This window comes from Bos indicus, chromosome 1, assembly GCF_029378745.1.
Source record: "Bos indicus isolate NIAB-ARS_2022 breed Sahiwal x Tharparkar chromosome 1, NIAB-ARS_B.indTharparkar_mat_pri_1.0, whole genome shotgun sequence".
NCBI classification, from domain to species: Eukaryota; Metazoa; Chordata; class Mammalia; order Artiodactyla; family Bovidae; genus Bos; species Bos indicus.
In genome coordinates, this window is record NC_091760.1 from 55,988,159 (window position 1) to 56,012,753 (window position 24,595).

A 24,595-nucleotide genomic window follows, 5' to 3' on the forward strand; every position below is an offset into this window, starting at 1 on the left:
CTCACACGCTAGTAAAGTAATGCTCAAAATTCTCCAAGCCAGGCTTCAGCAATATGTGAACCATGAACTTCCAGATGTTCAAGCTGATTTTATAAGGGCAGAGGAACCAAAGATCAAATTGCCAACATCTGCTGGATCATGGAAAAAGCAAGAGTTCCAGGAAAACATCTATTTCTGCTTTATTGACTATGCCTTTGACTGTGTGGATCACAAGAAACTGTGGGAAATTCTGAAAGAGATGGGAATACCAGACCACCTGACCTGCCTCTTGAGAAAGCTATTTGCAGGTCAGGAAGCAACAGTTAGAACTGGACCTGGAACAACAGACTGGTTCCTAATAGGAAAAGGAGTACGTCAAGGCTGTGTATATTGTCACCCTGCTTATTTAACTTCTATGCAGAGTACATCATGAGAAATGCTGGGCTGGAAGAAACACAAGCTGAAATCAAGATTGCCAGGAGAAATATCAATAACCTCAGGTATGCAGATGATACCACCCTTTTGGCAGAAAGTGAAGAGGAACTAAAAAGCCTCTTGACGAAAGTGAAAAAGGAGGGTGAAAAAGTTGGCTTAAAGCTCAATATTTAGAAAATGAAGATCATGGCATCTGGTCCCATCACTTCATGGGAAATAGAATGGGAAACAGTGGAAACAATGTCAGACTACTTTGGGGGGCTCCAAAATCACTGCAGATGGTGACTGCAGCCATGAAATAAAAGACTCTTACTCCTTGAAAGAAAAGTTATGACCAACCTAGATAGCATATTGTAAAGCGGAGAGGGGGGAGGAGCTAAGATGGCGGAGGAATAGGATGGGGAGACCACTTTCTCCCCCACAAATTCATCAAAAGAACATTTAAACGCAGAGTAAATTCCACAAAACAACTTCTGAATACCAGCAGAGGACATTAGGCACCCAGAAAAGCAACCCATTGTCTTCTAAAGCAGGTAGGAAAAAATATAAAAGACAAAAAAAGGGACAAAAGAGGGAGGGACGGAGCTCCATCCCGGGAAGGGAGTCTTAAAAAGAGAGGAGTTTCCAAACACCAGGAAACACTCTCACTGCCGAGTCTGTTCCGAGCCTTGGAAGCACAGAGGACAACATAACAGGGAGGGAAAATAAATAAAAAATTAAAACCCACAGAATACCAGCCCAACAGTAACTCCCCCAGCAGAGAAGCAGCGCAGACGCCTGCACCTGCCAGTAGCAAGCGGGGGCTGGGCAGGGAGGCGCGGGCTGCATCGCTTAGAGTAAGGGTCTGGCCTGAATGCCCTGAGCGGTATCTGAACGAACTAATTGGGGTTGGAAACCAGACTGTGGGATAAATACCACGTGAAAGGCCAACCCTAACCTAAGACATCGCCAGGCCAGCGCACAGAAGAAAGGACTGAACAGAGATAGCCGGCTGAAGACCATCCCCCTCCGGTGACAGGCAGCCAGAGCCGGAAGGGGGCAATTGCAGCCCCAGAGAGACATTATCTACAAAACTGTAAGCAGGCTTCTTTGCTAACTAAGACTTCTTGGGGTTTTGGACGGTCAACATCCTCCTGAGAAGGTGCGCCAGTTGTACACCCAGAAAACTGAGCGGTGGGGAGGTGATAAGTCACAGCATCCGCGCTCACCAAACACCTCATCACCTGAGCTGCCCGGACCTGGGACGAGCACAAAACGCAGGCCCAAATGAGTCTGAGCCTCTTGGGACTACCCGAGTGCCTGAACCTGAGCGGCTTAGACCTGGGAGGTGCAAGCAGCCCAGGGCCGGCCTCAGATAGTTCTCAGCGGAGCAGCCTAGAACCTGAGCAGTGTGGGCAGGGAAGCTACACGCACCGTGAGTGGGGGCAGGCCCAGTGTGGCTGAGGCACTGCGAGCACACACCAGTGTTATTTGTTTGCAGCATCCCTCCCTCCCCACAGCGCGACTGAACAAGTGAGTCTAGGCGGAAATCAGACACTGCAGAGACCAGCAAACAGAAGCTATAACAGAGGGAACCGCCTTAGAAGCGACAAGCAATAGATTAAAACCCTGTCGTTAGTACCGACTACATAGGAAGGGGCTTATAGATCTTGAGAAATATAAGCCGGACCAAGGAACTAGCCGAAAATGAACTGACCCCACAATACCCACAACAACACCAGAGAAAGTCCTAGATATATTTTTACTCTTTTTATGATCTTTCTTTTTTTTTTCAATTTTTTAAAAAATTTTAAGTCCTCTATTACTCCTTCAATTTTCACTTTTATAACCTACTATTACTTTGCAAAAAAAAAAAAAAAAAACCCTATTTTTTAAAGCAAACTTCATATATGTATTTTTTATACTTTTTATGACCTTGTTTTTTTTTTCTTTTCCTTTTCTCTTTCTTTCTTTTCTTTTTTTCTTCTTCTTTTCTTTAACATTGTATTTTTGAAATTAAAAACTCTACTCTAGATTTTTAATTTTAGCTTTTTGGTATTTGTTATCAATTTTGTACCTCTATATATGTATATTTTTTTTTTTTTACAATTTTTGTGACTTTTTTTTTCTCTCTTTCTTTCTTATTCTTTTCTTTAACATTGTATTTCTGAAATTCCAAACTCTACTCTAGATTTTTAATTTTTGCTTTTAGGTATTTTTTATCAATTTTGTACCTATATTTTCTTTATAATTTTTGTGACTTTGTTTTGTTTGTTTTATTTTTTCTCTTTCTTTTCCTTCTTCTTTTCTTTAACATCGTATTTTTGAAATTCCAAACTCTACTCTAGATTTTTAATTTTTGCTTTTACGTATTTGTTACCAATTTTGTACCTTTAAGAACCCAACCCTCAGGACCCATTTTTTACTTGGGAGCAAGATTACTGACTTGACTGCTCTCTCCCCCTTTGGACTCTCCTTTTTCTCCACCAGGTCACCTGTGTCTCCTCCCTAACCCCTCTCTGCTCTACCCAACTCTGTGAATTTCTGTGTGTTCCAGATAGTGAAGAACACTTAGGGAACTGATTACTGGCTGGATCTGTCTCTCTCCTTTTCATCCCCCCATTTTGTTCTCCTGGCCACCTCTGTCTCCTTCCTCCCTCTTCTCTTCTCTCTATAACTCCACGAAAATCTGAGTGGTCCAGTTGTGGAATGCACATAAGGAAGTAATTACTGGCTAGCCCGCTCTCTCCTCTACTGATTCCACCTCATCTCCTTCGGGTCACCTCTACCTCCCTCTTCCCTCTTCTCTTCTCCGTGTAACGCTGTGAACCTCTCTGGGTGACTCTCACGGTGGAGAAACTTTTCATCTTTAACCTAGATGTTTTTTCAGCGGTGCTGTATAGAAGGAGAAGTTTTGAGACTACTGTAAAAATAAGACCGATAACTGGAAGCAGGAGGCTTAAGTCCAAACCCTGACTCCAGGGAACTCCTGACTCCAGGGAACATTAATTGACAGGAGCTCATCAAACGCCTCCATACCTACACTGAAACCAAGCACCACACAAGGGCCAACAAGTTCCAGGGCAAGACATACCAAGCAAATTCTCCAGCAACAAAGGAACACAGCCCTGAGCTCCAATATACAGGCTACCCAAAGTTACTACAAAACCATAGACATCTCATAACTCATAACTGGACACTTCATTGCACTCCAGAGAGAAGAAATCCAACTCCACCCACCAGAACACCGACACAAGCTTCCCTAACCAAGAAACCTTGACAAGCCACCTGTACAAACCCACACACAGCGAGGAAACGCCACAATAAAGAGAACTCCACATACTGCCAGAATACAGAAAGGATACCCCAAACTCAGCAATATAAACAAGATGAAGAGACAGAGGAATACCAGCAGGTAAAGGAACAGGATAAATGTCCACCAAACCAAACAAAAGAGGAAGAGATAGGGAATCTAGCTGATAAAGAATTCTGAATAATGATAGTGAAAATGATCCAAAATCTTGAAATCAAAATGGAATCACAGATAAATAGCCTGGAGACAAGGATTGAGAAGATGCAAGAAAGGTTTAACAAGGACCTAGAAGAAATAAAAAAGAGTCAATATATAATGAATAATGCAATAAATGAGATCAAAAACACTCTGGAGGCAACAAATAGTAGAATAACAGAGGCAGAAGATAGGATTAGTGAATTAGAAGATAGAATGGTAGAAATAAATCAATCAGAGAGGAAAAAAGAAAAACAAATTAAAAGAACTGAAGACAATCTCAGAGACCTCCAGGACAATATTAAACACTACAACATTCGAATCATAGGAGTCCCAGAAGAAGAATACAAAAAGAAAGACCATGAGAAAATACTTGAGGAGATAATAGTTGAAAACTTCTCTAAAATGGGGAAGGAAATAATCACTCAAGTCCAACAAACCCAGAGAGTCCCAAACAGGATAAACCCAAGGCAAAACACCCCAAGACACGTATTAATCAAATTAACAAAGATCAAACACAAAGAACAAATATTAAAAGCAGCAAGGGAAAAACAACAAATAACACACAAGGGAATTCCCATAAGGATAACAGCTGATCTTTCAATAGAAACTCTTCAAGCCAGGAGGGAATGGCAAGACATACGTAAAGTGATGAAAGAAAATAACCTACAGCCAAGATTACTGTACCCAGCAAGGATCTCATTCAAATATGAAGGAGAAATCAAAAGCTTCTCAGACAAGCAAAAGCTGAGAGAATTCAGCACCACCAAACCAGCTCTCCAACAAATATTAAAGGATATTCTCTAGACAGGAAACACAAAAAGGGTGTATAAATTCAAACCCAAAACAATAAAGTAAATGGCAATGGGATCATACTTATCAATAATTACCTTAAATGTAAATGGGTTGAATGCCCCAACCAAAAGACAAAGACTGGCTGAATGGATACAAAAACAAGACCCCTACATATGTTGTCTACAAGAGACCCAACTCAAAACAGGGGACACATACAGACTGAAAGTAAAGGGCTGGAAAAATATTTTCCATGCAAATAGAGACCAAAAGAAAGCAGGAGTAGCAATACTCATATCAGATAAAATAGACTTTAAAACAAAGGCTTTGAAAAGAGACAAAGATGGTCACTACATAATGATCAAAGGATCAATCTGAGAAGAAGATATAACAATTATAAATACATATGCACCCAACATAGGAGCACTGCAATATGTAAGACAAATGCTACCAAGTATGAAAGGAGAAATTAACAATAACACAATAATAGTGGGAGACTTTAATACCCCACTCACACCTATGGATAGATCAACTAAACAGAAAATTAACAAGGAAACACAAACTTTAAACGATACAATATACCAGTTAGACCTAATTGATATCTATAGGACATTTCATCCCAAAACAATGAATTTCACCTTTTTCTCAAGCGCACACAGAACCTTCTCCAGGATAGATCACATCCTGGGCCATAAATCTAGCTGTGGTAAATTCAAAAAATTGAAATCATTCCAAGCATCTTTTCTGACCACAATGCAGTTAAGATTAGATCTCAATTACAGGAGAAAAACTATTAAAAATTCCAACATATGGAGGCTGAACAACACGCTGCTGAATAACAAACAAATCACAGAAGAAATCAAAAAAGAAATCAAAGTTTGCATAGAAACAAATGAAAATGAAAACACAACAACCCAAAACCTGTGGGACACTGTAAAAGCAGTCCTAAGGAGAAAGTTCATAGCAATACAGGCATACCTCAAGAAACAAGAAAAAAGTCAAATAAATAACCTAACTCTACACCTAAAGCAACTACAAAAGGAAGAAATGAAGAACCCCAGGGTTAGTAGAAGGAAAGAAATCTTAAAAATTAGGGCAGAAATAAATGCATAAGAAACAAAAGAGACCATAGCAAAGATCAGCAAAGCCAAAAGCTGGTTCTTTGAAAGGATAAATAAAATTGACAAGCCATTAGCCAGACTCATCAAGAAACAAAGGGAGAAAAATCAAATCAATAAAATTAGAAATGAAAATGGAGAGATCACAACAGATAACACAGAAATACAAAGGATCATGAGAGACTACTATCAGCAATTATATGTCAATAAAGTGGACAACGTGGAAGAAATGGACAAATTCTTAGAAAAGTACAACTTTCCAAAACTCGACCAGGAAGAAATAGAAAATCTTAACAGATCCATCACAAGCATGGAGATTGAAACTGTAATCAGAACTCTTCCAGCAAACAAAAGCTCAGGTCCAGACGATTTCACAGCTGAATTCTATCAAAAATTTAGAGAAGAGCTAACACCTATCCTACTCAAACTCTTCCAGAAAATTGCAGAGGAAGGTAAACTTCCAAACTCATTCTATGAGGCCACCATCACCCTAATACCAAAACCTGACAAAGATGCCACAAAAAAAGAAAACTACAGGCCAATATCACTGATGAACATAGACGCAAAAATCCTTAACAAAATTCTAGCAATCAGAATCCAACAAAACATTAAAAAGATCATACACCATGACTAAGTGGGCTTTATCCCAGGGATGCAAGGATTCTTCAATATCTGCAAATCAATCAATGTAATACACCACATTAACAAATTGAAAAATAAAAACCATATGATTACCTCAATAGATGTAGAGAAAGCCTTTGACAAAATTCAACATCCATTTATGATAAAAAAAAAAAAAAACTCTCCAGAAAGCAGGAATAGAAGGAACATACCTCAACATAATAAAAGCTATATATGACAAACACACAGCAAACATTATCCTCATTGATGAAAAATTGAAAGCATTTCCTCTAAAGTCAGGAACAAGACAAGGGTGCTCACTTTCACCATTACTATTCAACATAGTTTTGGAAGTTTTGGCCACAGCAATCAGAGCAGAAAAAGAAATAAAAGGAATCCAAATTGGAAAAGAAGAAGTAAAAAACTCACTGTTTACAGATGACATGATCCTCTACATAGAAAACCCTAAAGACTCCACCAGAAAATTACTAGAACTAATCAATGAATATAGTAAAGTTGCAGGATATAAAATTAACACACAGAAATCCCTTGCATTCCTATACACTAATAATGAGAAAATAGAAAGAGAAATTAAGGAAACAATTCCATTCACCATTGCAACGAAAAGAATAAGATACTTAGGAATGTATCTACCTAAAGGAACTAAAGACCTATATATAGAAAACTATAAAACACTGGTGAAAGAAATCAAAGAGGACCCTAATAGAGAAACATACCACGTTCATGGATTGGAAGAATCAATATAGTGAATATGAGTATACTACCCAAAGCAATTTATAGATTCAATGCAATCCCTGTCAAGCTACCAATGGCATTCTTCACAGAGCTAGAACAAATAATTTCACAATTTGTATTGAAATACAGAAAACCTCGAATAGCCAAAGCAATCTTGAGAAAGAAAAATGGAACTGGAGGAATAAACCTGCCTGACTTCAGGCTCTACTACAAAGCCACAGTTATCAAGACAGTATGGTACTGGCACAAAGACAGAAATATATATATCAATGGAACAAAATAGAAAGCCCAGAGATAAATCCACGCACTTATGGACACCTTATCTTTGACAAAGGAGGCAAGAATATACAATGGATTAAAGACAATCTCTTTAACAAGTGGTGCTGGGAAAACTGGTCAACCACTTGTAAAAGAATGAAACTAGAACACTTTCTAACACCATACAGAAAAATAAACTCAAAATGGATTAAAGATCTCAATGTAAGACCAGAAACTATAAAACTCCTAGAGCAGAACATAGGCAAAACACTCTCCGACATACATCACAGCAGGATCCTCTATGACCCAACTCCCAGAATATTGGAAATAAAAGCAAAAATAAACAAATGGGACCTAATTAACCTTAAAAGCTTCTGCACAACAAAAGAAACTAAAAGCAAGGTGAAAAGACAGCCTTCAGAATGGGAGAAAATAATAGCAAATGAAGCAACTGACAAACAACTAATCTCAAAAATATACAAGCAACTCCTACAGCTCAACTCCAGAAAAATAAATGACCCAATCAAAAAATGGGCCAAAGAACTAAATAGACATTTCTCCAAAGAAGACATACAGATGGCTAACAAACACATGAAAAGATGCTCAACATCACTCATTATCAGAGAAATGCAAATCAAAACCACTATGAGGTACCATTTCACACCAGTCAGAATGGCTGCGATCCAGAAGTCTACAAGCAATAAATGTTGGAGAGGGTGTGGAGGAAAGGGAACCCTCTTACACTGTTGGTGGGAATGCAAACTAATACAGCCACTATGGAGAACAGTGTGGAGATTCCTTAAAAAACTGGAAATAGAACTGCCTTATGATCCAGCAATCCCACTGCTGGGCATACACACTGAGGAAACCAGAAGGGAAAGAGACACGTGTAACCCATTGTTCATCGCAGCACTGTTTATAATAGCCAGGACATGGAGGCAACCTAGATGTCCATCAGCAGATGAATGGATAAGAAAGCTACGGTACATATACACAATGGAGCATTAATCAGCCATTAAAAAGAATACATTTGAATCAGTTCTAATGAGGTGGATGAAACTGGAGCCTACTATACAGAGTAAAGTAAGCCAGAAAGAAAAACACCAGTAGAGTATACTAATGCATATATATGGAATTTAGAAAGATGGTAACAATAACCCTGTATACGAGACAGCAAAAGAGACACTAATGTATACAACAGTCTTTTGGACTCTGTGGGAGAGGGAGAGGGTGGGATGATTCTGGAGAATGGCATTGAAACATATATAATATCATATATGAAAAGAGTCACCAGTTCAGGTTCGATGAACGATACTGGATGCTTGGGGCTAGTGCACTGGGACGACCTGGGGGGATGGTATGGGGAGGGAGGAGGGAGGAGGGTTCAGGATGGGGAACACATGTATACCCGTGGCAGTTTCATTTTGATATATGGCAAAACCAATACAATATTGTAAAGTTAAAAAATAAAATAAAATATATTAAAAACTAAAAAAAAAAAAAATGAAAAGCAGAGGCATTACCTTGCCAACAAAGGTCCGTCTAATCAAGGCTATAGTTTTTCCAGTGGTCATGTATGGATGTGAGAGTTGGACTGTGAAGAAAGCTGAGCACTGAAGAATTGATGCTTTTGAACTGTGGTGTTGGAGAAGACTCTTGAGAGTCCCTTGGACTTCAAGGAGATCCAACCAGTCCATTCTAAAGGAGATCAGCCCTGGGTGTTCTTTGGAAAGAATGATGCTAAAGTTGAAATTCCAGTACTTTGGCCACCTCATGCAAAGAGCTGACTCACTGGAAAAGACTCTGATGCTGGGAGGGGTTGGGAGCAGGAGGAGAAGGGGACGACAGAGGATGAGATGGCTGGATGGCATCACCGACTCGATGGACGTGAGTTTGAGTGAACTCTGGGAGTTGGTGATGGACAGGGAGGCCTGGCGTGCTGTGATTCATGGGGTCGCAAAGAGTCAGACACGACTGAGCAAATGAACTAAAATGAAGACAGAGAAATGCAAGATGACATGGAAAGCCATTGGAAGCCACGGAAGCCATTGAACATCAGCTTTGAAAGCTAAAGAGTCTTTCCACAGGAATTAATGACTAAGATAAAACCTAAAGGGTAAGGAGAAAACAGAGTACACAGAAAGGTTCATGAAGAAGAAGGATATGTAACATTAAGGGAAATTCAGTATGGCCAGAGCTTAGAGAAAGGAGGTGGGGAATGAGGAATAGAGAGAAGTGGGATTGGCAGTATTGACAGGTACCAAGTATTAGTGCGTGTGTGCATGCTAAAGTACTTCAGTTGTGTTCAACTATGTGACCATATGGACTGTAGCCCACCAGGCTCCTCTGTCCAAAGGATTCTCCAGGTAAGAATATTGCAGTGGGTTGCCATGCCCTTCTCCAGAGGATCTTCCTGATCCAGGGATCAAACCTGCATCTCTTATGTCTCCTGCATTGGTAGGCGGGTTCTTTTACCACTAGCACCACCTGGGAAGCACCCCCCCAAGTAGTAGAGGACCCTGTAAACCAAAGGATTTTGAACCATATCCTAAAAGAATAAGGATTAACTCTGATGTTTTAAGCAGCATTAATGCCATGTGATTTATATTTTTAAAAATATCATTCCAGCTTCAATGCAGAGAAAGGCTTATAAAGGGGAAAGAGGACTGCATTGATCAAAGGACACAGTTACTGTTATCTGGGTAAAGTGGAGATCAGTGGTAACTTTACTACGGGGATACATTTCACAGCATGTTAACAGGAAATGGAGATAAAGAGTGTGAAAATAACAAATTCAGTGTGTGTCTACATGTGTGTATATGTATGTGTGTGTGCACACACGCTCATGCATGAGAGAGACAGAGACAGCCAATATGACAGAGCTTAATTACTGATGAGACAGATCTGGTGAATAAGACTTTGGACATACAGAGTGCATAGTTAATACTGTAAGGATCACAGTGAAGCAAAAATGTTGAGACCAGAGTACCAGTGGAGGGATTGGACTCAGAACGGAAAAAGACACATCATTTATTGTAACAAAGATGAGGGCAGTGGGGTGAATGGATATAAATGAATATCTATTTATAAATTTGAAGGCATGAACTTTACATTTAATTGTATCTAATTCTTCTGTGAAATAAAACTTGAATTTATCTCAGTTTATTTGGGTTACTGAGCTTTCCAGGTGGCACAGTGGTAATGAATCCATGTGACAATGCAGGAGGCACAGGAGATGCGTGTTTGATCTCTGGGTCAGGGAAAATCCTCTGGAGGACGATCACCTGAAGGAAATGGCAATCCACTCCAGTATTCTAGCCTGAAAAAATTCCATGGACAGAGGATCCTGGTGGGCTGCAATCCATGGGGTCGAAAAGAGTTGGACAAGACTGACCAACTGAGCATGCATGCATGCATTTGGGTTACTAACTGCTAAAGAGGACAGAAAGAGAAAGAAAGCTAAGTGTGAAAGGAAGGGTTATAAAGAAGAGTTAAGGGTCTATTTCATTTTGAAGATGATAAATTTATAGTGTAATATAGGAACCATGAACTTCCAGATGTTCAAGCTGGTTTTAGAAAGGGCAGAGGAACCAGAGATCAAATTGCCAACATCTGCTGGATCATGGAAAAAGCAAGAGAGTTCCATAAAAACATCTATTTCTGCTTTATTGACTATGCCAAACCCTTTGACTGTATGGATCACAACGAACTGTGGAAAATTCTGAAAGAGATGGGAATACCAGACCACATGACCTGCCTCTAGAGAAACTTATATGCAGGTCAGGAAGCAACAGTTAGAACTGGACAGGGAACAACAGACTGGTTCCAAATAGGAAAAGGAGTACATCAAGTCTGTATATTGTCACCCTGCTTATTTAACTTCTATGCAGAGTACATCATGAGAAACGCTGGGCTGGAAGAAGCACAAGCTGGAATCCAGATTGCCAGGAGAAATATCAATAACCTCAGATATGCAGATGACACCACCCTTATGGCAGAAAGTGAAGAGGAACTAAAGAGCCTCTTGATGAAAGTGAAAGAGGAGAGTGAAAAAGTTGACTTAAAGCTCAATACTTAGAAAACGAAGATCATGGCATCTGGTCCCATGGCTTCATGGCAAATAGATGGGGAAACAGTGGAAACAGTGGCTGACTTTATTTCTGGGGGCTCCAAGATCACTGCAGATATTGATTGCAGCCATGAAATTAAAAGACGCTTACTCCTTGAAAGAAAAGTTATGACCAACCTAGACAAAATATTAAAAAGCAGACATGTTACTTTGCCAACAAAGATCCATCTAGTCAAGGCTATGGTTTTTCCAGTAGTCACCTATGGATGTGAGAGTTGGACTATAAAGAAAGCTGAGAGCCGAAGAATTGATGCTGTTGAACTGTGATGTTGGAGAAGACTCTTGAGAGTCCCTTGGACTGCAAGGAGATCCAACCAGTCCATCCTAAAGGAGATCAGTCCTGGGTGTTCATTGGAAGGACTAATGTTGAAGCTGAAACTCCAATACTTTGGCCACCTGATGCAAAGAACTGACTCATTTGAAAAGACCCTGATTCTGGGAAAGATTGAAGGCAGAAGGAGAAGGGAATGACAGAGAATGAGATGGTTGGATGGCATCACCAACTCAGTGGACATGGGTTTGGGTAAACTCCAGCAGTTGGTGATGGATAGGGAGGCCTGGTCTGCTGTGGTTCATGGGGTTCAAAGAGTTGGACACAACTGCGTGACTGAACTGAACTGATAGGAATTATGTTTGCTTTTCCAAAAACAACCAATTGCCTACTAGCCTTTTATTGCATAATCCATTGTTCAGTCTTATTTGAAATCCATGCTTTAGAGCATCCAACAGTGTTTAAGCCATTCTTCTTGCTAAACAACATGGTAAGTGGTTAAGAAGGTTTTTCATCTTACACAGGTGCTCATTCAGAGTTTATTGAATGATTGAATAGATAAAAGCATAATGAATTAGTGATAGATCCATTTGCAAACCAAGAAGAAGAAGAAGTAGCATAAGGTTATATTTTTTCAAATATGTGTCAAAGTATTATAATAAACTGTAGGATACATGTGAAATTATATTTTCCTGAACTATCAGTTATAACTTGACTTCTGATGTAGTCCAGCTGTCCACAGACCCTCCCTGAGTCAGGTTTGCTGGATAACTGCCTGTCATTTATACAAGTGGTGATTTGTGATGCGTAAATCTGGTATTTCTACATTTTTATATAACCTGTGGACTATATAGCAAGTGGACTCTGATGGCACAGTGGTGCTTGAAAGCTGTATGTTGGATTCAAATGGCATAACTTGGTAAAGGTGATTGCTGTAACTATTCAAATATGATGTGATTTTAGGGAATGTGCTGAGGTATGTAAAGTCTTAAGAAGTTCTCAACTGAGTTGGTCCAAGGACTATTAGGACCTTACATTGGACACACAGAAAACCACCACCACAAACCCAAGCTCTTCTTGAAAGAGTGTTTTTTCAACCAACCAAGCTTGTCAAGCATCCCCAGCCATCTGTCTGTTTGGCCCTTTATCTTCATGGAAGGACTGTCACATGTTTTAAAATCACTGTTGTATTCTGTTCAAGGTGCTATAATAAAGTAACACAGACAAAAATTTATTGGTCACAGAGACGAAGGCTAGAAGTCTAAGATTAGAGCACAGGCATGATTCCATGAGAGCATTTTCAGGATGGGGGTGCGGTTCAGACTTCTAACTTCTTGCTGTGGCCTCACAAGGTAGAAGGGACAGGGAGCTGTCTCAGGCCCATTTTACAGAGCACTAAACTTGTATCACCTCCAAAGGCCCCACTTCCTAACACCATCAAATTGGCCATTAGGACTTCATTGTGAGAATTGCGGTGGAGGGTGGAAGACACAAACATTAGACCATTAGCAGTCACCACAGCAATAAACTATAATACCTAACAATTTGAAAAGCATTCTTAATATGATAGAGCAGAATTACAGTCTCATACTCAATAAATAGCTTTGGAATGTTTAGTGGTGTGAAACCTCTTTTGTAGAAAATCAAATGAAATATATAATATAGGATAAATGCAAATACTTTGGTCTTCTAGAGAAACTGAGATTCTTATTAAAATTCTATACTATCCTTGAGGTCACTGTAAAATGATATATAACTTTCTTAGACATTTTCCCAAGTTAATCCTTAACATTTAAAAGATTTGTCTGAGTGCTTTTAATAAGACCATCCCTACTTCCTTAGTTTCACTAGTTCAATATTGCAAGTAGAAAAACTAGAATTACCAACCTTATAATATTCATAAAAATTATATTTCACAAATATCTGACTGTCAAGCTAAAATTTTCTGAAATTAAAGTTATTATAAAACATTTAAAGGAAATGTAATTTTGTGATTATATAGTTAAACTCTGAAGCTGTGCATTTGGGGGTTCAAATCTTAGCTTCTTTAATGTACTAGCTGTTTGACTTTAGTTACTTATCTTCAGGTAAGCTTCAGATTCATCACTGGCAAAAGAAATAATAGTAGGTTCTCATAGTTTCATTGTAAAAATCAAACAATATAATTCATGTAAAGCAACTAGAATTTTATATAAATATTAGCTTAAAGTATTTTTATCAATTACCTCTATAGTATTAGAATTGCTAGGTTTGCTCTTAGAGTATATTTACCTTGTCCATAAGTTAATAAAAACTGGTTGAGTTGTTTAATTGATTAACTAATCTAAAAACCAATTCACTAAAAGATTTCCTATATTTAAATAAAGTTAGATTCTAACTATGCATATCTGTTTTTTAAATTTTCCATTAGCCTAACAAGTAAACATTCATTTTCCATTAGCCTAACAACTCTGGGGGTTAGTGATGGACAGGGAGGCCTGGGGTGCTGTAGTCCATGGGATCTCAAAGAGTTGGACACGACTGAACAACTGAACTGAATTGAAAAACTAAACATACCATATAAGTACTGAATCTCTTCATATTGAATTCCTTAAATTATAATAGACTATAGGTGGGAAGCAAAGAAGAGCCCTTGAGTCAGTCAGTTCAGTTCAGTCGCTCAATCGTGTCCGACTCTTTGTGATCCCATGAACCAGAACACACCAGGCCTCCCTGTCCATCACCAACTCCCAGAGTCCACACAAACCCATGTCCATTGAGTTGGTGATGCCATCCAACCATCTCATCCTCTGTCGTCCCCTTCTCATCCTGCCTTCAGTCTTTCCCAACATCAGGGGCTTTTCAAATGAGTCAGCTCTTCAGATCAGATCAGTCGCTCAGTCGTGTCCAACTCTTTGCAACCCCATGAATCGCAGAACGCCAGGCCTCCCTGTCCATCACCAACACCGGGAGTTCACTCAGACTCACGTCTGTCGAGTCAGTGATGCCATCCAGCCATCTCATCCTCTGTCGTCCCCTTCTCCTCTTGCCCACAATCCCTCCCAGCATCAGAGTCTTTTCCAATGAGTCAACTCTTCACATGAGGTGGCCAAAGTACTGGAGTTTCAGCTTCAGCATCATTCCTTCCAAAGAAATCCCAGGGCTGATCTCCTTTAGAATGGACTGGTTGGATCTCCTTGAAGTCCAAGGGACTCTCAAGAGTCTTCTCCAACACCACATTTCAAAAGCATCAATTCTTTGGTGCTCAGCCTTCTTCACAGTCCAACTCTCACATCCATACATGACCACAGGAAAAACCATAGCCTTGACTAGACGAACTTTTGTTGGCAAAGTAATGTCTCTGCTTTTGAATATGCTATCTAGGTTGGTCATAACTTTCCTTCCAAGGAGTAAGCGTCTTTTAATTTCATGGCTGCAGTCACCATCTGTAGTGATTATGGAGCCCCCAAAAATAAAGTCTGACACTGTTTCCACTGTTTCCCCATCTATTTCCCATAAAGTGATGGGATTGGATGCCATGATCTTCATTTTCTGAATGTTGAGCTTTAAGCCAACTTTTTCAGGTGGCCAAAATATTGGAGTTTTTGCTTTAACATCAGTCCTTCCAATGAACACCCAGGACTGATCGCCTTAAGGATGGACTGGTTGGATCTCCTTGCAGTCCAAGGGACTCTCAAGAGTCTTCTCCAACACCACAGTTCAAAAGCATCAATTCTTTGGTGCTCAGCTTTCTTTATAGTCCAACTCTCACATCCATACATGACTACTGGGCCAAGGTGAGCGCTGCTTGTTGGCAGGTGCTGCACCACACTCTGAGCTTTCCCAGATGCACTCCTTGACACGGGCCTTTGCAGTAGACATAAACGCTGTTGTAGGTCGGTCTACCTGCTGGCCTGCAGGCTGACGAGGCACTGCTCTCCTCGCTGTACTGCAGTATAACAGCCAGGCCCACCAAGCACTGTGCTGCTGAGTAAAAGATAGAAATAAGACTATTTATTTGGACACTGTCTGAATTATAAACTAACTTCAAAAATTATTCTTGATGCTACTGACTCAAATTCATAATAACTAAGGGGCTTCATTACATTGCATGCAGAAACAAGGATATTTAATGGAAATCTTTTTCATGACAAATCAAGGAGAAATGTTTTTATTATAGCTCTAAAGGTATTTCTCTATAAATACAGATTTAAATATATGACATATAAATACATTTGTACAATATCAAAGTTTAATTAACAGAAAGTTTTTCTTGTCTGAATTGCTCACAAATGACAAAGCTTTAGCAAATATAGCAGATCATAGCAAGAAAATGCCAATTGGATATTTGCATTTCTCTCTCATAATCTTAAGGTCTAGAGAAATGACCTCTAACATCTTTTTACTTCAAAATACAAATGATAAATTTGTACTTACTTATATCTTTACTATGAAATGTAGTACATTTTTCCTTATGTCTTTTCATTTATCCATTATATATCCTTATAAGAGAATAGGAAAAAAATAAAGACAGGTTCATGTAAGTGTTCATACCCTAGAATCATAAGGACTATTCAAAAAGTAAAATAAAACATATTTAAAGGTATAAGAATGTAAAGAAAAATTACAACCCATGGCATTAATACAGTTGAGCCATGAGACCTTAAGGAAGTACCTTAAATCAACCTTCATTTTGTCAGTTAAAAATTGAGAGGATTAAACCACACGATAGAAGTTCCTTGGAGCTCATTTCTGCTTAAATTAGTTTGGGTCTATTTTTCTTGATTGCAACCAAAGATTTTGAATGATTCAACCTCCCACCTACTTGCTCTCCCCTTCTGTTCAGCACTCTGATTTTATTAACTTTCTTGTATTTATGTCCTTTGTTAACAGGCTATTTCAATATCATTGAGTAAGAGGTGAGATATGATTAAATACAATAAACCACAGTGGCTCTAGCAAACCTTCCTTATTTTTCTGAAGACATTCTGTCTCTAAGAAAGCTACCTTGCTTCAAATTCAATTTGTTCAATTTAGTTTCCACATGGCATTATGTTTTCTGTTCCATAGTTATCATAATCTGAGGCACTCCCCACATACAATCACTGCACGTCATTACTCCTCACAAGTTATTCACTTCAGACTTACTAAGAATAAGTTAGATTTTCACTTACAGAGCTCATACCCATATGGTACTAAAGCACCTCAGTGTATTTGGCTAAATCTCATTTCATTCAGTTCCACAATTCTGAATTACTTTCTCTTATATATCTTGGGTTAATACATCTTTGGCACCAATCATATATCAACTTATTCCACATCATCTTCCAGACCCTGCTTTAGGAACTCATTCATATACACAGGTCTTGTAAAACATAGTCAGGCTTATGCAGTCCTGAAAGCCACACAGTAAAGTTTTAAAACATTTTATTTTATTTTTTTTAATTGTGAAAGGATATGAAGGTTCAAACTTCCATGAATTTATCTGAGCTTTATATATTTTCCAAGTTTGTTGACAGATTTCTATGTACTATACATGTTTATAGCCACTAATAGTATGTCATTGAATAAGATGAATTATATTTCTGCCTCATGGAAGTGATATATATGTATATGTAAATATACATTTAGATATTTTTAGGTAGATATAATAAATGCAGATAAATACGTAATTGCTGATTCAAAAAGTGCAAAAGAGAAATGCAGAATAGCAGTAAAGTGAGTGTGCACATGGTGTGGGGAAGGTGGATGTGACTTGGGGAAGGCTCTCTTGATGAAGTGACATTAAAGCTAAGGATTCTGAGATGAAGGAGATGTAGAAACAAGGAGGATGTAGAAGGGTATCCCAGACAGATGGAGGTGCATAGGCAATGAGGAATAAGTGTGTCCAAGGCAAAGGAAGTGCAGAGACAGAGTAAGAGTGTGATATGAGCAGAAAATAATCAAGGGCTATATTATGTGCTACAAAAACTTGTAGGGTCATGATAATAATATTGGTCAGTATTGCAGAACGATGGCAAAATATTGCTTACCATAAGAAACTCTAGAGGAGGTCCAAGTTAGAGGTGGGAGATAATTCACATTAGGACATGTTAATTTTGAGGTATATTCAAATTAAATAGCAGTGTTGAGTAGCAACTGTATGCATGGTTACAGGAATAAGAGGAGAGAACTGAATTAGATGAATAAATTTGAAAAAGTCAATGTAGCAATCCTACTACAAACATGGGCTTTGGTAGGTAGTGTGCTAAAGAGGAATCTGAAGAGAGAAGTCAAGGGGCAGTCTTGAAGGATGCAGCATTTAAAGCCCAATAGAGAAGAAAGAATCAACAAAGGAAGTTGACAAGCAATAGAGAGAAAAGCAAATGGAAACTATGTGGTTATTGAAAGCAAAGGAAGAGAGTTTCCCATAAACAGGACTAACAAATAATGCACAAAATTTTTGAGATTATGAGTAAGAAGAAGGGTAGAAAGGATAGGTTGGAGGTGGAAGAGGTTGGTGGAAGGGCAAGTGAGTGGCTGTAACTGCCATTCATGAGACTAGTAAAGAAGCCAAAATCAGCCCCTAGTGTGTTACCTTCAATTACATCTGAAAAATCAATGAATGGAAATTAAAAGGGGCTCAGACAAGAAACACATTTGGAAAGTTGGAATTAATGCTAGGTAAGAGATATTATACAAAGTAGGTGAAGGAGGAAAAGCATTAGAGGAGCATTTGAGACTTATCTGGCACCCTGGAAAATTTAAGGAGTGGAAGAAATAAGGGTGTTTGAAGAAGAACTGCATTTGAAAGAATATGATGAGTTCCAACCTACTGTCAACGCCCCTGTCACTCTCTGCAGTCAAAGAAATTTTCTCTTTTCCTTTAAGTTTAATCCATTTTTTAAATTAGTGTTGGAAAAATTCAAGTTATCACAAATTTGATGACATGAGAGAAAGATGGAAAGTCTCAGGACAAAACTTGACCTCAAATTTGGCATTAGGCATTGGTTAACTTATTCACTACATATATAATAAATACTTAGATACAGATATGATCTCTCCACAAATGTTCTCATATGAATGAAACCTTTAGATTCCTTGATAATGTGAACTGTCCTGAGAGCTAGAGCTGAGTCTTCATCCACAAGTAATTTTTTGTTTGTTTGTTTGTTTTTTAAATTTTATTTTATTTAACTTTATAATATTGTATTGGTTTTGCCATATATCAAAATGAATCTGCCACAGGTATACATGTGTTCCCCACCCTGAACCCTCCTCCCTCCTCCCTCCCCATACCATCCCTCTGGATCGTCCCAGTGCACCAGCCCCAAGCATAGTTTCAAAATGACTTCTATATAAGAGAATTGACAAATGAATAGAGAGGACTTCTGCTGCTCTTGCAAAAAGTTTCCTGTACACTATCTTTTAGTTGAATTTGTTTCATGCTTGCTAATAAGACATGTCTTTGGCTGAGAATGGCTTTTGGCCCATCCAAGTAAAACTCACCTGCTGTGCTGTTGCAGACATGGATCAAGCCTTGTCATCCTATTCTCTTCAGCAGAATATGACATGCAAGTAGTGAACTCAGCATGCAGAGTGGTGAAGCCAGCAGAAGGAGACTAAAAGGGTTTATCATGTGCTTGAGCAGCATAAGGGGTTTTACTTCCTAAGGATCCACATGACATGCCAAATTACATATTTTCATCCCCCTGGTTATTAACATTTCAGTGCCTCTTCCTAACATCCCAACTATCTTATGACATGGTGGATGTCAAAAGAACTATGTATTTATATTGGTCATATTTTGGAAACATAGTATGTGTAGCACAGATTGTGTGGTCTGAAAGATGTGACCAATCTCTGTGCTGGATTAGCCTGTCATCAAATTGGTCAGACATTAACATTTGTTATGAGCATGTTTCACAAATTGGTGTTGTTACGTCATCTCTATACTGTTCCCTTTCACTCAGGGTTTGGCTTCGTATAAATTTAGCACTGGCCTCAAAGCCATGCTGGCAGGCCCATGAGCGTCTACTATGCTGCAGAACTCCCTGTGAGGAAATGAATCACTTTGGAGGAATGAAGAACATTTCACTTTTTATCCAAGGAAGGAAACAGAGCTAGGAAGCTTAGGAAATAGCCAGGAGGAAACGAGTTATACCCTTTATAATGAGATAAAGTCAGATTCTATTACTTTGGGACACCAAATCCGTTGCTTTTCGATTCTAACAATTTCATGGAACCAGTATAAGAGTACTTCAGAGAAGCACTGGTTATAGAAATTATCCGTCTAATCCTGATCTCAGGCTGTATGGCTCAATTGAAATATCTGCCAGGTAAATTTGTGTCCCAGGGCCAGAGCTAGAGTGAATTTTCCTTCTGGATAGAGCCAGGGTTGGGATAATCTCAGTGGTGAGTCTGAACCTGATCCCTTATGAGTAACATGTATTGATCTATATGTCAAAAATACAAGAAAAGTCAAAATCACTTAACAAGCTAAAGTTTAGGAATCAACTAAAATTGGAACACTTTCTCAATTAAAACTGGTATGCAGCCAGTTAGGGTACACTTAGCTGAAGTACCTGAGGTTTATCTTTTGTCATTCAATTAATTAACAATCTTTATTAAGCACTTACTGTATGCCAGGCACTATTCTCAGCACTTGGGATAGTTCAGTGGAAAAAAACAAAAACAGGTAACGATCTCAGGTTTCTAAGAACCTAATTTCTAGGTTGAGGGTCAGGAGAAGATAATGTCCTATGGATATAATAAGTATATTATATAATTATAAGAAAGTCATTAGTACTATGGAAAAATTTAAACTGTAACAGGGTAATGTGAGTTAGACATCCAAGGAGGAAGACAGTTTGCAATTTTAAACAATGATCAGTGCAAACTTAATTGAGAATACAACATTTAAAAAGGATTGGAAGAAATTAAGGGGATTAGCATGTGACTATCTAAGGCAATAATGTCCCAGGCAGAAGGAGTAGCCAGTATATGCCCTGTGGCAGAAGCACGCCTTAATCATAAGAGACTTGTGCTTTTGTGTTGAATTGGCCTCAAGGTTAAAGGATATGTACACATTATAAAGGCTTCCTGAGTCCTTTAATTTTTCAGTGGCTGCCCATGGCCCTTACTTTAGTCACCTGTATTTTGTCCATTAGCCCCATAGAACTTTTGCAGTATCAGTCTCTGTATGGTTCAGATGCTGTAATTCCCAGTAGACAACTGGAGATCTGCTTTCACCCAACTGAAGATTCATCGAATTGAAGATCCACTTACCAAACACCATTTCTGGAAGTAGGGTGAATCCAGATGGACCCAGTATGTGTGGTAGACAGAATAATGGCCCCTAAACATTCCTATATTTTATCTCTGCAATCTATGAATATGTTACCTTACAGGAGAAAAGGGACTTTGCTGACGTGACTAAAGTTCTTAAGTAAAAAGATTATCCTGGATATTCTTTGCACTGTGCAAGTCACATCAGTTGTGTCTGACTCTGCAACCTTATGGACTGTAAGCCCACAAGGCTCTTCTGTTCCTGGGATTCTCCAGGCAAGAATACTGGAATGGGTTGCCCTGCACTCCTCCAGGGGACCTGCCTGACTGAGGGATTGAACCTGTGTCTCTTACATCTACATTGGCAGATGGGTTCTTTACCACTAGCTCCATCTGGGAAGCGATATATATACAAGGGTCCTGATAAGAGTGTATTGATGGGTCAGAATCAGAAAGAAAGGGATTTGAAGTGCATGTTGCTAGCTTTGAAGATGAGGGAAGGAGCCTAGAACCCAGGAATGCAGGCAGCTTCTAGAAGATGAAAAAGACAACGAACTGGATTCTACCCTAATACCTCCAGAAGTAAGCTTGATTTTCGAACTTTCAACTTCTGTGACTGCAAGAGAATAAATTTGTGTTGTTTTAGGCTGAAAAATTTGTTCTAATTTGTTACAATAGCAAGTTGAAATAAGTCATCAAGAAGTCATGACCTCCAGTTGACTTGTGAGCTAGATCGAGGCAATTGGAGGCTGCTCACCCTTTCCTCAGGGCTTCTCTAGTGGCTCAGTGGTAAAGAATCTGCCTGCCAATGGATGCAGGAGATGCAGCTTCTGATCCCTGGCTCGGGAAGATCTCCTGGAAAAGGAAATGGCAATTCACTCCAATATTTTTGTCTGGAAAATTCAGTGGAAAGAGGAGCCTGGTGGGTTACACTCCATGGGATCTCAAAGAGTTGGACACAACTAAGCAACTAAAGAGCAGCGGCGGCAGCGCCATTCCTCATCCCTGTGTGTTGTTTGCCTTCCCCATTCCCAGACACTGTTTCAAGGATATCACCTTGAACTGGAAATATGAAGTTGAGGTTATCTGAACTGTGTGTGACTGAACCCAGGGCAGGCACAGAATCCTCTAGTTTTGCAGCAACCCCTGAAAAGCTTCATAACCAAGTTATCTTGCTTATAAACCTGTCCCCCAGCAGTCTGAAGAGGTCTGCCCTTTACTTCTGTTTCTCCCTATCTTCTCTGTGTATGGGGGCCAGTTTCAGATTATATTTAGGAAGCCTCAGGGGAGGCTTCAAAGCAACACAACAAAAGGAAATTAATGCAATATGTCATGAGTCTGGATTTATTTGCCTGAGGAGCCTCATCCTACTATTTCTGCTGGTCTCGAAGATGTGCGAAGATTCTGACCTCTGCAGATTTGGATGAAACATAGAGACAAAGTTTTCTCAGTGCCTAATTAACTTTTCTGAAGAGCAGCCTTACAGCTTATAGAAACTGTTTCCCAAATTTATCAGAAAACTTCAGTACCTCATGCCAAGTGATCCAAGTTTTCAGGGAAGCCCCAGCCCAGCCCAGATCCCTAGTGTAACTCAAAGTTTGATTGTGTATAGGTTGACCTTGGTTTATAGGAAGTCAGAGAGTTATTCACATCATTGCTTTGTCTTCTCTGTACTACATTGTTCTCCTATTACCTTGGCAAGGCTGATACTTTTAATATGCATTGGCAGATTTGAAAAGACTCTCTATGTCTAAGACTCACAGTTCTGGAGCATGGGAAATAGTTTGAGACCATTTGTATTGTAGTTCATGCATTCAATGTAAGATACATCATTATATGTTGATAAAATAACAGAGTGAATACAACGGAATAGATTGTACTCTTAGTCCTGTTGAAGATTGTGTAGCGTTGAACACTTGGCCTTGCCATACCACTCTCTAGCCTCTTAAAATGTAATAATCCTCAAGGTTATTGAGAGAATAAATGTTCTGAGATACCTGGAAGAACTCAGAGGTAGAATTTCATAAACATTTAAAATATAAAATGTTGGAACTGGAAAGCACTTTATAAATGAAATGGTCTAAGATTCATTCCCTAGGCAAGGAAACTTTTGGACAGAGAAATACAAGTGATTTATACAACATCATATAGCTGGTGAGGGACAGCGGCAGTGACACATAGCCAGTGGAACACAGCTCCCTTAGTGCCATCCCAGGCTACACTCATTTTAGCATATAGATTAAAAAAAAAAAAAAAAAAAATCCAATGTTTTCAAAAGAGTAAGCAGAATTCTTTAAATCTTTATTACAACTTTTTTTCTTACACCCCATCAACTTACTGTAACCAATAAATTGCCACTTTACTAAGACTAAAATTGGGGACAGTGCCCTTTGGGTTAGCAGTTTCTTTTAATGATGAGCCTGGATGAATAATGAAGTAGAAACAGGAAGGCTTTGAATATGCAACTTTTGAAATATGTGAAAACTATGATTTCCCTCAATTTGTTGCCTTTTTTATGGCTTAGAAAAGTTTTTATGTGGTTTAGCTCTTCTAAATATCATCTAACAAATAATCACTCATCTATCACTGCAGATGGTGACTGCAGCCATGAAATTAAAAGACGCTTACTCCTTGGAAGGAAAGTTATGACCAACCTAGATAGCATATTGAAAAGCAGAGACATTACCTTGCCAAAAAGGTCCGTCTAGTCAAGGCTATGGTTTTTCCAGTGGTCATGTATGGATGTGAGAGTTGGACTGTGAAGAAAGCTGAGCACCGAAGAACTGATGCTTTTGAACTGTGGTGTTGAAGGAGACTCTTGAGAGTCCCTTGGACTGCAGGGAGATCCAACCAGTCCATTCTGAAGGAGATCAGCCCTGGGATTTCTTTGGAAGGAATGATGCTGAAGCTGAAACTCCAGTACTTTGGCCACCTCATGCGAAGAGTTGACTCATTGGAAAAGACTCTGATGCTGGGAGGGATTGGGGGCAGGAGGAGAAGGGGACGACAGAGGATGAGATGGCTGGATGGCATCACTGACTCGACAGACGTGAGTCTGAGTGAAGTCCGGGAGTTGGTGATGGACAGGGAGGCCTGGCATGCTGCAATTCATGGGGTCACAAAGAGTCGGACATGACTGAGTAACTAAACTGAACTGAACTTATCTATATATACATTTTCCCTCTAGTTTCTCCTGACTGGCCTTCAGAAACTTCAAAATATTATTGGCCTGATTACCTGATGGATATTCCTCTCTTAAAAACAGCAAGATCAGGAAGCATAAGGCTATGACAGAGAAGGAAATTGTTCCATGCAAATAATAAACAATGAGATTTTCCTGAATTCCTTAACTCATGCCTTTTGCCTTCTTCAAGGTGGCTTAGTGCAGGAAAAAAGGACTTCTGAGAACACAGAGCCATGTATGGAATAAGCCTGAGTAGATGTAAGCCCTGGGTCCAGAGTCAAATAAAGGAAGGAAGCCATCATTAAAGGTGCAAAACAAT